Source organism: Lepidochelys kempii, chromosome 8 (assembly GCF_965140285.1).
Source record: "Lepidochelys kempii isolate rLepKem1 chromosome 8, rLepKem1.hap1, whole genome shotgun sequence".
NCBI lineage: Eukaryota > Metazoa > Chordata > Testudines > Cheloniidae > Lepidochelys > Lepidochelys kempii.
Window position 1 is genome coordinate 25928528 of NC_136387.1, and position 15215 is coordinate 25943742.

At 42.5% G+C, this 15215-nt stretch overlaps 1 long non-coding RNA gene across 1 annotated transcript; it reads right to left on the reverse strand.

Moving 5' to 3' along the window:
• Nucleotides 1-8836: 8836 nt before the first annotated feature.
• Nucleotides 8837-12988, reverse strand: LOC140915733 (uncharacterized). The gene is made up of 2 exons (XR_012160265.2): nt 12527-12988; nt 8837-10620 (listed from the first exon to the last, which is right to left on the reverse strand). It is a non-coding gene; the product is annotated as an uncharacterized LOC140915733 (long non-coding RNA).
• Between the last annotated feature and the right edge of the window lie 2227 nt (nt 12989-15215).

Genomic DNA, 15215 nt, shown 5'->3' on the forward strand with positions numbered 1-15215 from the left:
GAACTCTTAAGCCATTATATAATGCTCTTTGCGTAAGAGAACATTGAATTTCTGGAAGGTATTATTCTTTCAGAAAACACTATATTGCCTTATTTTAATTTAAATACAGCTTTAATCCAGCTCTCAGTATTATACTGTGCATTGAATTATCATTTAGGTAAAAAAAGAAATACGCATGATTATTAAGTATTTATAGTTAAAAACAAAATAGAAAGTATTTTGTTTTAATGTGATCTTCTTATGCCTTCCTAGCTAATCTGTCTTGAAAAGTCTTCTGCCAAGGTGGAGTAAATGTATTACAACAGGGACTCTATCTAACACAGCATGGAGCTTGCCTAATTTGACTGAAGCCTGGTCTCACATATCACTGTACCCAGTCAATACTCTATTATTGCAAGCTAAGTGGTTTGATACAGTATTCTGCGTACAAGGTATTAGAAGGCATCTTGCTTAATTTCCTAAGCAATAATGGTATAAACAGTATGCATTTTTTATTATAAAAAAGCTAACAATTGCCTCCACTGAGTTAATGGTTCTTTATATACAGTTGGTACCCAGGAGACTGAGTGATAAATCAGAATACAATTAAATGTAAAGTGTACTAAATTTTTGGAAAACTAAAATTTATTACAGAAACAAGGTCTTCGGTTCTACCTGCAATCAAACTTTAGTTTTCTTAGGATTATATTTATTTGGCTTAGAGAGTTTTTTATTGATTACAGTTGGCTCAAAATAATTACGACAGTAAGAATATTAAAGCAACAGAATAACAACAGGAAAATAAATCAATGGGTTATTTTTAGCTGACTACTTCTGCAGCCCTTTTCTTTTTTCTTGTGGTGCCCAATGTCAGTTGCATTTCTAGTTCTTTCGAAGTGTGCGTAGCAAAGTCTTTTTTTTTTCTGGGTACATTGCATTTATTAGCCTGGCCCTGCATATTTTTTTAAAAAAACGTAATGCGTCTGAGATGAAACATTCTGGTGCATTTTCGAGTTTCAGTGTATTGTTTTAGATCTGAGATATCTCAGCTGGATGAGGGGACTCTGCCATAAAACCAATGCCTCATATCATATGCACAAGAAGAGTCTTAAGCATGATATTTTAATATTTATGTATCAAAGAAGGTGCTTAAAATTGGTTACTAGGAGACAAGATGAAAAATCCTGAGGCAAAGTATTAAAATCCTCTCTTCTAACTCACCTAATCAACAAGTCATTAATTTTACCAGCAGTTCACCTGAAACTATAGTATCCTTAGAATGGTACTGGATTCCCCACAAGTTCTGTGAGCCTTAGCAAAATTTGAGGTGGCTGGGGCTGAGTGTCAGCTTTAGAATGAAAGCAGAAACTAGGTGGGTTTCACCCAATTACAAGTTTTGTTGTAAAATATGTGCACAGCTCTGAAGAGAGACACTCCTCTAGTGCCAGAGGATAATTTTAGTTTGGATCTTCAGAAGAAAATATTTTCAAAATGGGTCTGATCTAAAGACCGTTAGTCAACATAAGGACTTCCACTGACTTCAGAAGACCTTGCATCAGGTCCTATATCAATACACAGGCTAGCACTCAGGCATCCAGATACCAGCATGTTAGCTGAAGTATCAAAACACTTTTTCTTTATTTTAAAAAAAAATCAGTTATTCCATAAATGACATTGCAAATAAGAAAGATGTTTGTTAAAATGATTGCTGATTTAGAATTTGGACATTAACAAAAGTTTTGAGAGCCACATTTTCCAAATCTGCCTCTAAAATAGGGTGCATAGTTTTCACATATACAAATCCCACATTTCTATGTGCAAGAACAATTTTTGTGCCTGCAGATCAGGTAGACAGACACCTAGACCCTTTGGTGGGTGAAGCCATCTTTCCGGAGGTTAGGGCTGAAATTTTCAAATGTGCCGAGTTGGACAGGTTTGAATATCCAGTTCTCATTGCATGTGTAATTACCCAGTGGTGGTTGGGTCCAGAAATGCAGATTTTTTGCTTGTAGATAATTGTATGCACAAAACTTGCAGGTAAAGTAATAGAAACTGATTTTGAAATCCAGTTCGTAATACCAAATTATTCCTCTTGATCTATAGATAGCGCTTCTTAGGGCAATGATTTGGCTTGAGAGCAGGTGTGATTCTACCAGATAAGTGGCAATAAGCTGCTGAGCTTTAAGAGAGTTTGTTCTTCTAAGTTTACAAGTGGGATGAACAGTTCAATCCAACCTTATGCTTTAATAGTAAAAGCAAATAGAAACCAGACTATATATATGGGAATTAGGACTTTGGGGCACCTCAAAAAAATGTCAGTAATGGCTGTAGAAATATCAGACTAGTCAAACCTACAAAACAAAGTTTAACCTAAGCTAAAGTCATCTAAGGTATTGTTCCTTTCCCGAAAAGGCATGGAGGCTAAAAGTAAAGGAAATCCTTTCATTATCCTTGCTTACATGGAAAAGAACTGAATACACATGCAAACCTGTTGAAACTTTTCAGTTTGTTCCTAGAGGTTGGCACCAACATAACTGAGAATTTCCTGTCAGCTGGAAGTGTTATCTGGCTAATGGCATACACTGAAATACAATAAGGCAGTCGTCTGTGTATTGAAATCCCCAAACCCAGTAGGGTGACCAGATGTCCCAATTTTATAAGGACAGTCTTGATATATGGGGCTTTGTCTTATATAGGTACCTATTACCCTCCAACCCCCAGTCCTGATTTTTCACACTTGCTGTCTGGTCACCCTAAAACCCAGCACTGTGTGAACAAAGCAGATTTGGTGTATTCTGTCAACAGTTTGTTTTTGTTATAAATTAGAAAGACTGGGAAGAGGAAATAATAAAGCACAATACAAATTCCATCTCTTGGACAGTAAGCTAGTGAGTTGGTTTCAAGATTAACACCCATGGTTAGGGCCCATAAGTGTTTGAAAGGAAGTTAAATAGCATTCCCAAAAGGGACTTTTTCCAACAATCATCAGCCAGAGGGGGGTTGAAGTTGCAAGTATGGGCTGGAAGTCCCCATTTGTGTGGATTTATCTTGAAAGGAATATTTGTGAGTAATAAGAAGCAAAGGTGAAATGTGCAATTGGGAATCTGGTACAATTACAGGCTAAGACTTCCAAGAAATCTGATCAGATAACAGTACTGTGCAGGGGAAGCTGAAGGAGAGATTTTACCAGAGTCCCAGAGGTGTATGATTGTCAAGCTGGGAGACAAGTGGGGTTAGTGGGAGAAAGAAGGACTTTTTGTAAGTGTAAAATATTTTGTTTAGATTCCTTGACCCATATTCTCAAAGATATTTAGGCACCTTACTTCCCCTGAAATCAGTGGGACTTAGGAGCCTAAATACCTTTTGTGGATCTGGGTCTTAGGTTTGTCTTAGGTTTAGTCAATATCTTGATGCACGTTATCAGACTACCCATGATAATGCAGGCCATTTTTTCTGTTTAAATCTCATTTTCTCTCTCTGGTAATACATCTTATTTTTTATTAGACTGCTGGAGTCTTAGACTGTTTGGGAATTTTACAAAAGCTGTCTTGAATAGATGAAGAGGTAGTGAAGGGAGGCTGACTGAAGTCTGTTAAGATTTGCAGGTGGACTGGCACAGATGAAGTAGTCCTCTCCCATTGGGTGTGTCAGTTGGAGGGCTGCAGTTCTGTTACATTGACAGGAAATACCAAATGACCACGGACACAAACCAAGCTAAGGGATAAAAGCTGACAGCCACATAAGTAGCTTTTAAAACTCCAGCAAGACTTACCCAGGCCGTGGAGTGAGGACCTGTTTATCTTCACTAGCACTCCTTTACATCATGTAGAGTGGGCAAACCTGAGCTGGGAGATGGGAATATCTGGTGATGGGAATATCTGGTGATATTTGCCCTCAAGAAAAATATAGAAACCAGTTAATCAACATGTGAAAACAATTTAACTCTCAGACTATGAGAGCATATGAACATAGCAAGTGTGGTCTTTAAGGCAATATGGTTGAGAGAAGAACCATACTTTGAAGGTAGATAACCAGAAGGCTAGTTATGTGCCTGTAAATACACTGCTCACTTGAGTGCGCAATATGTTAGCTACATCTGGATTTAGCATAATTATCCCTGACTAATGCAAGTGGAGGGGAGGGGTTTAAGTGCTGAATAAATAAATTACTTAATTACATATTATCAGAGAGGAACAGATGGTCAGTTTAGCACATTTTCTGACTGCTTATGCTTTCTGTGAATGGTGGATCTGCACAGATTCATGCAGAAAAGATTTTGCTATATCAGTAGTTCATCCATAGACTGCACATCAAAGAACCAGCCATTGTGTTCTTGAGCTGTGTCTTATCCATATGTGTGCCAGGCTACTGAGAATTAAAATAGTATAGATGCCATGAGGGATTTTCTCTTGCAATTATATTTTCTTCTTTCTTGATTTACTAGCCTGATGGCTTTATGCTAGTATTAGTACACCTTAAAAAGGTCAAAATGAAACCCAAATCAACCAAAACAGAGCATGCCAACTAGTTATGCTGACGAGATTGGCCCTATCAGGTTTGGCTGAAATCTTATTCCCAGACTGATAGATTACTGCTTGCAGCTCATATGTGCAGCAATGTCTGCTGCCAGGCTCCTTCAGTGGGAGTTTATTCTCAAAGGTTGGTCTGCTGCTGAAGCCATTTTGGGAGGGGTGGATGTATGGATTAATTATTAACCTAATTGAAGATTATCACAGCATGTAATTTAGTGACAGAAGAAGAAAAGGCACAATAGCTAATATTGAACCATAAGCACTGGCACCAAACCTTCCTGATATGACATTCGTGGCTGTTTTATGTGTGTTTGCTTGTTTGACTGTAACTTTGGAGGACTCCTACTAAAGTGTGTTGTGGTTTTTTTCCTAGTTACTGCAAGACTAATGGATCTATTTGTACCTGGAATTTCTGAACTTAACTGAATAGGAAATATGATCTTTAGGAAACTGTGTTATACTTTGCTCTTCTGTTCTTTCAGAGACAGCCTTCAGTCTCCCCTCCTGTCATACCATTACAGCACCAAAACAAAAACAAACCACAACTTGAAGTCATATGATGATTTCAAATGGAGGACAAGGACTGTCCATTTTTTTGAAGGGAAGGTGCTGGAAGGAGCCATGCTGAATAGTTAACATCCCAGTGAATCCAGCAGGACTTAAAGTGACTCAGTGTGTCAGGGAACATGTCAAACTGTCATCATAGCAATAGACCTCAGTGGAATTTGTATCACTCCTTTTCTGCCTTTGTAAGGATGCCTCATAAAGTTAGAAATAGTAAGAATGGAAAAAAATTAAAATAATACACAGACTTCTAAAAATGTTATAAAGCCTTTAAAGCACTCTTTGGTCTCTTCCAGGACTCTTTGAAACGCTTCTTTTTTAAAAAAAATTAGTTTTGCCTGAAAATCTATATCCAATTTGAATGAAATTGAATATGTTTCAGAGCTCAAGCAGCATGTTCCGTTTGAAACAAAATGGAGATGAATTTCAATTGGATGTGCCCATTATAATCTGTCTCCACCTGTAGTTTTCATCAAAATTGCTAGGAAGTGTGATATAATGTATGATCAGGATTTGCCCACTGGCAGCAGTGTGCCCATTATCTTAGTAGAAGAGCACACAATAATTAGTCTGATGCATATAGATAGCAGCTTCTCACAGTGAATGACTTCAATTATGATGAGTAATCTATATGGAGTTTGATGCTTATATGTGTTCTCTCCCTTCTACCCCCCCGAAAAAGAAGACACTAATTACTAATTCAGTTGACAAAGAAACAATGTTTCAAAAGATTTAATGTGAACTGAACGTAATAGTCAGTGGCCACTGTGAAATGTCCATTTTATGATTTTATTTTTGCCTATGATTAATTGATGGAAATTCTTTTGTGCGTATACCCATAAGCTTCATTCTAGTGCTTTAGCATTAACTCGTCAACATTTTGCAAATCATGGCTGGACCACCAGCCCATCAGCAGTTTCTGTCTTCCAATACTTTGAAGCCCTTTTGTCTTCCCATAGCTGTTGTCATGCTGTGAGCTTGGAATTTTGTGAAATGGAGACCACCTATTGCCTCATGGCACGTTCCATTTCCACAGTTTTGTAGGGGCTGATATCTGTTCAGTAGAGATGATAATAAAATAATTTAAGTTTACACCCTCTCTTTTCACCCTGAAACCTACAGAAAGACAGCAAAGATTTGCCATAAACACAGTGCAGAAACATTTTATAAAATAAGTATCAATTCATTTTGTACTTTAGATGTTAGAATTGCTTGATTTTCTAGGTGTAATTCTGAAAATGTCCCAAAATGACAATTTGATAGTATCTATTAAAACTGTTCGTATTCATTTATTTCGTGGTAGTACTATGATGTTATGCCAAGAATATTATCTGCCTGTCTGTCTTCCGAAAGCATGTTTACAAAGTAGCATACTGTACTTACTTTGTCAGACTAGTTAGTTTAGGGTCATGTAAAAATGATATCCTAGGACTGATTAGGAGATGTTGAATAATTGCACTTTAGGGAATTGGGTTTGTGACATGTCTCCCTTTCTTACTATTAATAGTGAGATACACTCTTGTCACTCACGGAAGAGCCAGCTGATTCCCACTGTACTCTAATACCTTTAAACAAGGCACACAGTGCTTAATTTTTGCCAGGGCTGAGCCCCAGCACTTCTTGGCTTGGCAGTTCATAGCCCCGGCACCCCAGGGCTTGCTGCATCAATTATGATTGGAAAAATATTGCTTGAGCCCCAGAACCTAATTGCTTGAGCCTTGGCAATTCTTTCATTACAAATTAAGTACTGAAGGCACAGTATATTCAGATTACCTGTAATGATAAGAAGGGAGTACAGAGCTGTACTTCAGAGCTTATAGAGAGAAGTGATTAAAATATAGTGTTGGTCTATAAAGTATGTGAAGAGAGAGAGGGATTTTCTTACTAGGTTAATTAGGAAAGCGTGTGTGCAGCGATTATTCACATAGCTGTTTAGTTTTTTCTGTGGGCTCCTGTAATCTTTCTACTTGGAGAAATGGAAAGAGTTGTAGGTGGGTGATGGAAAGCATTGTAGGTGGGTATGTAGGCTTGGAGATGCTGACAGTGTCCACGTGCAGCATAGTGTTAAGTTGTGCTTTAATTGACTAACATGTATCTAGCTCTTTGTGCAGCTCGTTTAGGTGCCAGATCACTGAGAAAGGGAACAGATCCGTCTCCTGATACTACTGAACACGTTGGCACATCTTCAGCTAAAGCCTTCCTCCTGTTGGACATACACAGCAGGGATATATGGCGTATAGATATCAAAGGAACTGCACATACCCATGCTCACGATTTCAGGATGGATAGGGTTTCATTTGTGCTGGCCTGCCGCTCTTGGGGCAGCAATCCTTCCTTTTCCTCCCTGGTGACAATTGCAACTGTCCCACAGATTGGTCATTTCAGTGACAGTCAGCCTTATCTAGCTGAGGTTCGTGCCGCAGGCTGGAGCAAACACTGTAGATTCTCATATCATAGCTTCACCAGCTGCTGACACATGCTGATAATAGACTTCCTGTTAGGCAGCTACTGCAATTTTAAAAAATACACTGAAACCTTAGATGAGCATGGTTGCTTTGTGCTGCAGTCAATAAAAATCCACGGAGAGGACGACGACGAATGGGGAACAAAAGAAAGAATTTACATTACTGTACTTGCTGAATGGACTTCTAAAAGAGATGGCAGAAGCCTCTACATCAGAATGCCGGAATGCAGTAGACAGAGAAGGCAGATGTTCCTTTGAACTCCACCATCTGGAATATGGATGTAAGCTTCCATGCTCTTTCCCAGCCTTAAGGAGGAAAATGCCAGTGATGTGTCTTCATTAGGATAAACACTGCCAGGAAAAAAACGAAACAAAACATGCAAAGCCACAGAAGGGAAATCCTGTTTGAAATCAAAAGCCTCTGTAACTGTCCAGTAGTACATACAGATGGCTTTTAGCCTGACATATAAAGCACATATTTCACAGAGAAGAGGATATACTCGCAATATTAGTTTGACTAAAGGGAAAACAGAATACATGGCTGAATGAATGCATGGTGGCACAATTTTATCAAGGCCAAAAGTTTAGCAGAATTCCAAAAGAGTTGGACAAGAATGTCCAGTTGTTGTAATAAATATTTAAAGAGAGACTGAACAGGAGTTTTAGAAGGGATATAAATCCTCATGCTTCAAGGCACCTCTAAGTGTTAGGGGTTAGGAAGAAACTTTCCCTGGGAGCATGTGATCCCATAACTGCCCACTGCAGGGCACCTTGTACCTTCCTCGGAGCAGCTGGTATTGGTCACTTTCAGAGAGTGGATATTGCACTGGGGAGGGATCTCTGGTCTGCTCTGATATGGCAGTTCCTATGTAGAAGCTATTATACAATTGGATCCTGATTTTAAGCTTGCTGAGAAAAAGACATGGCATATTCCCCCTCTTCTCTACCAAATCAGGGCAACAATCAGCACATTTATTTTACAACAGCTCTTCCATTCCAACTCTGAAGACTTACAAAACTCTGAAGTAGATACTATTGAATTTGTAAAGGAGCTGAGGATTAGTGGCAGCAGCTAGAAGGAGAAAGTGGGACCATATTAGCAACAGAGAAGCAATCCAATTTTTGTAATGCCTCAGGCACGCTGGTGAGATAATCGGGGTGTGAGCGCAGACTTCTCAAGTCCTGGGCAAAAAGAAGGCAGGCTGTTGTTGGGTTATAGTAAATGACTTGCAGCCTGGCAGCATGAGTCTATGTGGAATGTGACCTGTTGCGGTTCAGTGATGAGACAGAACACAGCTTTTTGCAAGCAAGCAGGCTGGTCAGCGGAGATGGGCTGTTCTGCCCCCCCTGCCTTCCACCTTCTCCTTTTATTATATTTCTCCCCCTAAGCATTACACACTGCTACACAAAGGAATGTATGACGTTGATTCATATGCTTAGTTACCATCCTCTATCTACTACAATCCTGGTTCTCAAGCCTTGAGCCCAGGCTAAAGAAACCTCCCACAGTAGCTGTCCAAACAATCAAGTTCTCAGGGTTCATATCTAGCCCTTGTCCTTGGATAGAGCAATGTGTGCATTGCTCCTAGGAGACAGTCAGGGTGTGCCCCGCCTGCTTCCAGGTGGAATAGCTAGACATTAACCCTTCATCTCCCCTTTTTTGTTTATTGATAATTGGCCATCTCATGGTAGCCGCCAATTTGTTTTATCATGCTATTTAACTCCCAGACAGACAAGGACATAACCTGGGGAGCTTTCCAGGGCAAAAATTTTACAAAGTCTTAACAAGGAAGGAATACATTGTACACAGCAACAACAAAAAATAAGCCCAATAATTACAAACACAAAATAACCAAAAGCTTAACATCTGCAATATAATCATCTAAAAGGGATACACTTCTTTTACTACAATTGTAACCAGCAAAAGGCAATATAAGTATCATTCTACTAAGACAGCAAAGGGTGCCATCACTTAAATTTGCAGGAATATAATTAAAGGTGCATGAACCACAAGTAAAAACCCATCCTGATGGTAGGATGATATGGCCATAATTATATGAAACATTAACAGCATGGGAACAATTTAAAAGGGATTAAGAAATTTTTTGACAGCCCAATGGCACCTTTGTACTAGTGCAGTTAACTACACGCGCACAGGTGACATTGTGAGCCCCGGCCGGGTACGGTGTGTGAAGGAATATAGCCGTGCGAGGCAGAGTATAGTTGGCCGGGCCCCAATTAGCCATGCTAAAATACTGGGAGAAAAGATTAGCATAAGCAAAGAGCAGTATCTTATTCTCCTTCGGGCTTGTAACGGGGGAGGCGCTTCCGAGCCAACCCCTACAGAAAATAGCAGGCACAAAAGGCACACAATCATCACAGAATTAGCAGTGATTTGGGCGAGAATCGCCACAAACAAAGTCTTAGGAGTTTCTGGCTGCTGATCTGCTGCCAGTTTTCGTTGAGCCGTGGCGACCAATGCTTTTACTGCTCCCCCTGTCACGGGCTGGCTTGGGACGTTACGCCTCCTCCGTTTCCGTCCCGCCGTTGTCGACTCGGGGGGCAACGCGGTCTCCTCCAAGGTCAGCTGAAACTCTGGTATGGGATTCGACAGCCCCTGGTGCCATGCCATGTTGTTTAAGTGCTGGTCGCACGCACCGGGCTGGAACCCACAACGGTCCTGCAGGGAGAGACACAGCAGCATATCCCCGACCCCAAGTGATTAGAGGTGCTGGGCCCAGCCACTGTGGATCGGGCAGCTGACGGTAAAAGACACGCGGTCTTTCCAGTACCTCAGATTTGTGAAAATGCCGATCCGCAGGGGTCTGCTGATCTGCATTCAGTGTTAAATTATTTAAAGTAAACAAAAGAATATACATCTGTTGTTGAATGTCTCCTAAGGTTCGGAGATGCAGCTCCCCTTGTTTTAATTGTTTATCTAGCAAGGTTTTGAGGGGCGGACTGACATTGTCAGAGCAACAAGTGGAGAAGACGCGCTGTGAGACAGCGAGTGAGACAACGTCGATCCAAAGCCTCCTCCACCCCGAGTTCGATCCTCGGCAGCTGGCACCTGATAGGGGACTAAAATCAATTGTGCAATTGACCGTCCACGCGGGAGCGACTGTGGAAGATGAGTCCACACCTGAACCTTAATAATGCCAGTGTAATCAGCATCAATGACCCCTGGAATGACAAAAAAGCCCTGTTTCCCAGCATGTGAGCGAGGGAGAACAAGACCTACAAAGCCGGCAGGGAGAGGTCCCGTCACCTGTGTAGGTATGGCACAGACCTCCCCTGGCAGCTGAAAGTCAGTGTCCTCCTGCATGATCAAATCAAGCCCTGCACTTCCAGCAGTCGCTGCCCTCATAGAGTCTACGGATTCCAAGGCAGAGGAGCGATTGCCTGAGTAGGAAACACCCCCGTTTGGCCCTGGGTTCGGGGGGGACCCGTCGCGCGGTTTCCCGACCCGCTACGACACTGATTAGCCCAGTGATAACCTTTCCCACACTTGGGGCACTTCTTTGAGGGTCGGGCTGGTGCCTTAGATGAGCGGCACTCCCGCTGAAAATGACCCTCCTTACCACAGCGGTAACAGCGCTTCCCCTCCTTCCCAGTTTTTCTGAGGGCGGCAGCCAGAACTCCAGCCTTGTGGGCTTGTGTGCCAATGTTCTGGCACGCCCGCAGCATGTCTGAGAGCTCTAAAATACCAGAGACTTGTGCTGCCTGGAGAGCACGGCGGCAATCCTCATTTGCATTTTCAACTGCCAATTTTAACAGGAGCTCGTGAGCTGCCTCAGTGTTATCCACCTGTCGGAGGATAGCCTCCTGCAATCTGTTGGTAAAATCCAAAAAGGACTCTAAGGCACCCTGACGGATACTGACAAAGCTTTTGGTAGGCTTGCCTGAATCCGGGACCTTCTTGAAAGCATGCTGGGCACAGGTGGAGATAATGGGGAAGACGGCCGGAGGGAGTTGAGACTGCATCCCAATAGTAGCAAACTGGCCCTCCCCTGCCAAATGCTCATAAATGATACCTTGCTCTCTATATACCTGGGCTTGGCGTTCTGCCATCTGCCGATACTCACTAAGCCAAATAACATACTGACTGGGTGACAACATCATGCGCAGCAGCGTTTTCCAATCCTCAGGGATTAGGGAGTACCCAGCACCCATCCCTTCAATGAGACCACGCACAAAGGTGCTAGTCAGGCCAAATTCACGAATTGCTTTCTTTACCTCTCTAACCACCGAGTATGGCAGAGTGGTCCAGGTGCCCACGGGGTTGCCCTGGTCATCATTCTGCCAGGTCACCGGGCAAACGGAGACCAGATCAGCCAGCTCCTCTGCTGTAAGATCTGATCGAGCTTTCGCTGCGTGAACCATTTGTTGCACCAGCGAAAGCTTCTGAGCAGATGCAGATGACTCTCCGGGGGGCCCCATGGGGGGAGGGTAATCACACACCGGCTCCGGTGGGGAAGGCCAGGGAGGCGGTGGTAATAGAGGCACTGGGGGCGAAGCAGGGGGAGGGATGGCTGCAGGAGCGGACGGGGGTGGCAGGATCGGCAGCTCCTCTGTTGGTGCTGAAGAGGGCCTTTCCAAGGCGACACGCTGTGTCGCATCACCAGGAGGGGGGATGACTGCAGGGGCGGACGGGGGCGGCGAGAGCACCAGCCTCGCGAGGGAGGGTCTGTCTGAGGCGACACGCTGTACCACGTCGCGGCAGAGGTGCCAGGCATGTAAAGCCTGCACGGGTGCCCGAGGCTCTTTGTGCAATGTCTGGCCCAATCGCTCCCAGTCCGCTAACTTAAGGCTTCCAGCTTCAGGATACCACGGGCACTTGGCACGCACCTCCTGTAGCAGGAGAGTGAGTTCTCGAGCCGGGCAGTCATGCTGAGCCTTACGCAGCAAATACTGCAGCTCATTACGGTGTTGCACTTGCAAAGCAGAGAGGGAGCTTCCCATACTTACCACAATGAAAAATACTCACCGGGATCCACGAAGTGGATGAGTGACGCGTCTGAAACCCTTGCCGGGCGAGGTGAGTGCTGAGGGCCCCACGTTGGGCGCCAGTTGTTGCGGTTCAGTGATGAGACAGAACACAGCTTTTTGCAAGCAAGCAGGCTGGTCAGCGGAGATGGGCTGTTCTGCCCCCCCTGCCTTCCACCTTCTCCTTTTATTATATTTCTCCCCCTAAGCATTACACACTGCTACACAAAGGAATGTATGACGTTGATTCATATGCTTAGTTACCATCCTCTATCTACTACAATCCTGGTTCTCAGGCCTTGAGCCCAGGCTAAAGAAACCTCCCACAGTAGCTGTCCAAACAATCAAGTTCTCAGGGTTCATATCTAGCCCTTGTCCTTGGATAGAGCAATGTGTGCATTGCTCCTAGGAGACAGTCAGGGTGTGCCCCGCCTGCTTCCAGGTGGAATAGCTAGACATTAACCCTTCAGTGACCAGTTCCTCACTTTCCTGAAAAGGAACCTCTAAACCACTCTTGGCTATAAGTAGCCCCCATCTCCACCTCCATGGAAAAAATGTAACTGTCAAGTGCCGGGTGTGTGGTGGTATCCAGTTCTGGCCAGATTTTAAAAATAGCTCAACTCCCATTTAGGCAAGAAAATAAGTGGCAGTGTTTCCAAAGAGCTCAGCATACTGAGCCTTGCTTAAGAGTCTTCTGAAATTCTGACCCCAACTGTTCCTAACTGAGCACTTGAAAATCTGGTCCTTAGAGACTTTAACTTTTGTTTTGGTAAGACATCGTCATATCCAACTTCCTTTCTCCAAGATAAACTGGCCTCAGGTCTTCGCATATTTTTGATCTTTCTGTAATTATCCTAAATATTCCCAATGAAAGGATCCCAATTAGTAATATTATACAAGTTGTTAGACAGGCCCCGTTTGGCAATTTCTTCCTCATTTTGTTTCCTGAAGTTCTAAGTGAAATCTGCATCTGATGAAGCAAGCTGTAGCTCACGAAAGCTTATGCTCAAATAAATTTGTTAGTCTCTAAGATGCCACAAGTACTCCTTTTCTTTTTGCGAATACAGACTAACAGAGCTGCTACTCTGAAACCTTTCCTGCTAAAGCTCTTCATTTGCATTACACAAGGCTTCTTTCGGGTTTGGTGGGTTATTTAGTTACAGAGGTATACACAGTGTAAATGTTTGCTATTACATTATAACGTCCCAGTAGTTTTCATGAAGTTTAAACACCAACGAAATACATTCTTTTACTATAGAGTAAAGTGATTGTTAAATGTATAACACAAGTGAATTGGCCTGGGGCTTTGACATGAACTGGCATGTGGTCTGCAGGTATCACAGGCTTCACTTTGGGAATGAATTCCCACTTCTGCAGATTTCAAAAGTTGCACTGGGCTCTACTCTTGTGGTGATCCTCATGTGGTTTGGAGGAAGGGAGAATGTCTTCTGCTGCACTGTCCCCCAGCTCCCTCAAGCCCCAGGATGAGACTTCTCCTGTGGTCCGTCCCCTGCTCTACTACTGGACTTCTACTGCTCCCTCCAAAGCCCCCTTTTAACCCTACTACCACCCATCAGGTAGTCCTCCTAAGGTATGAAATTAGGTAACATACTTGTCCAAGCCACTAACAAGTGCTCTTCCTTGCAAACTCCTTCCCTCAGAGCTTTCTGCCCTGTATGGCTAATCGTGGGCAAGCCAAGGAGTTTATTGGTGCTCCTGGCTATTCTGTGTAGCTTATTCAAACACCTCAGTCTCATTCTAATTCTGAAGAGTGTATTTTAGTTCACGGCTGTTATGATGCAAAGAGTTTATTTAAACTGGTCAGCTCCAGCAGTCAATGCAGCATCTCTGGAGCTGCCAGTGAGCCTAAATTAGGTTGTCAGGGCCAATGTACTAGTCTGGTGAGCCTATTTAAAATCTTAATAACTTTTAAAATTGGATTCTAAGCAACAAAATCCCTGTGCACTAGATCTTGAGTAGATAAATCCATTAAACTATGTTTTATCTATTTCCTTCTATTCTTTTTGCCAGTCTATAGTGTCCTCCCCCCCGCCAAAAGAGAGAATTTTTGAAATCTGATGTCCTCCTCTTAATTTTGGGTGTAATAAATCAGGTACTGTCAGTCCATGAATTACAGATGGCTTCGCTAAATGACTGTAGTTGTGATATTAAAATTATCCTCTTTCCATTGAGATTTTCCTCGCCCGGGAAAGAGTTGCAGGGAAAAGAGTGTGGAGTTTGCTTTAAAAAAACAAAACAAAACAAAAAATGAAGACGTAAGATCTCAAATATTTATCTGGTGCCCATTTTAAACTTATGTCTGAGCTAGTGGTCTATTCTAACATTGCTAATGGAGAAATGGAATTATCAATAACTTTTAAAATGAGACTTTATCTAAACTTGGGTTCTGTGCACTAGAACTCAGCTAGAGTGTAGTAAAATAAGTTTTATAGCTTTCCTTCTTTCTGTATTTTTGCTGACAAAAAAGGTGATAAATAATTAACAGAAGGAGACATTTATAACATGGTACAGCTCTCACCATTTTTGTTCCCCATCCTTTGTTTGTGGATTAGAGAAGGGAAGGGGTGTCAAAATTGTGCTTGTAATGAGAATTTAGTTTCATCTTTAACTATGGAGAAACTAAGCCTCTCCATAATAGAAATCAACTGAATGTTGAAAGTTGGATTTTT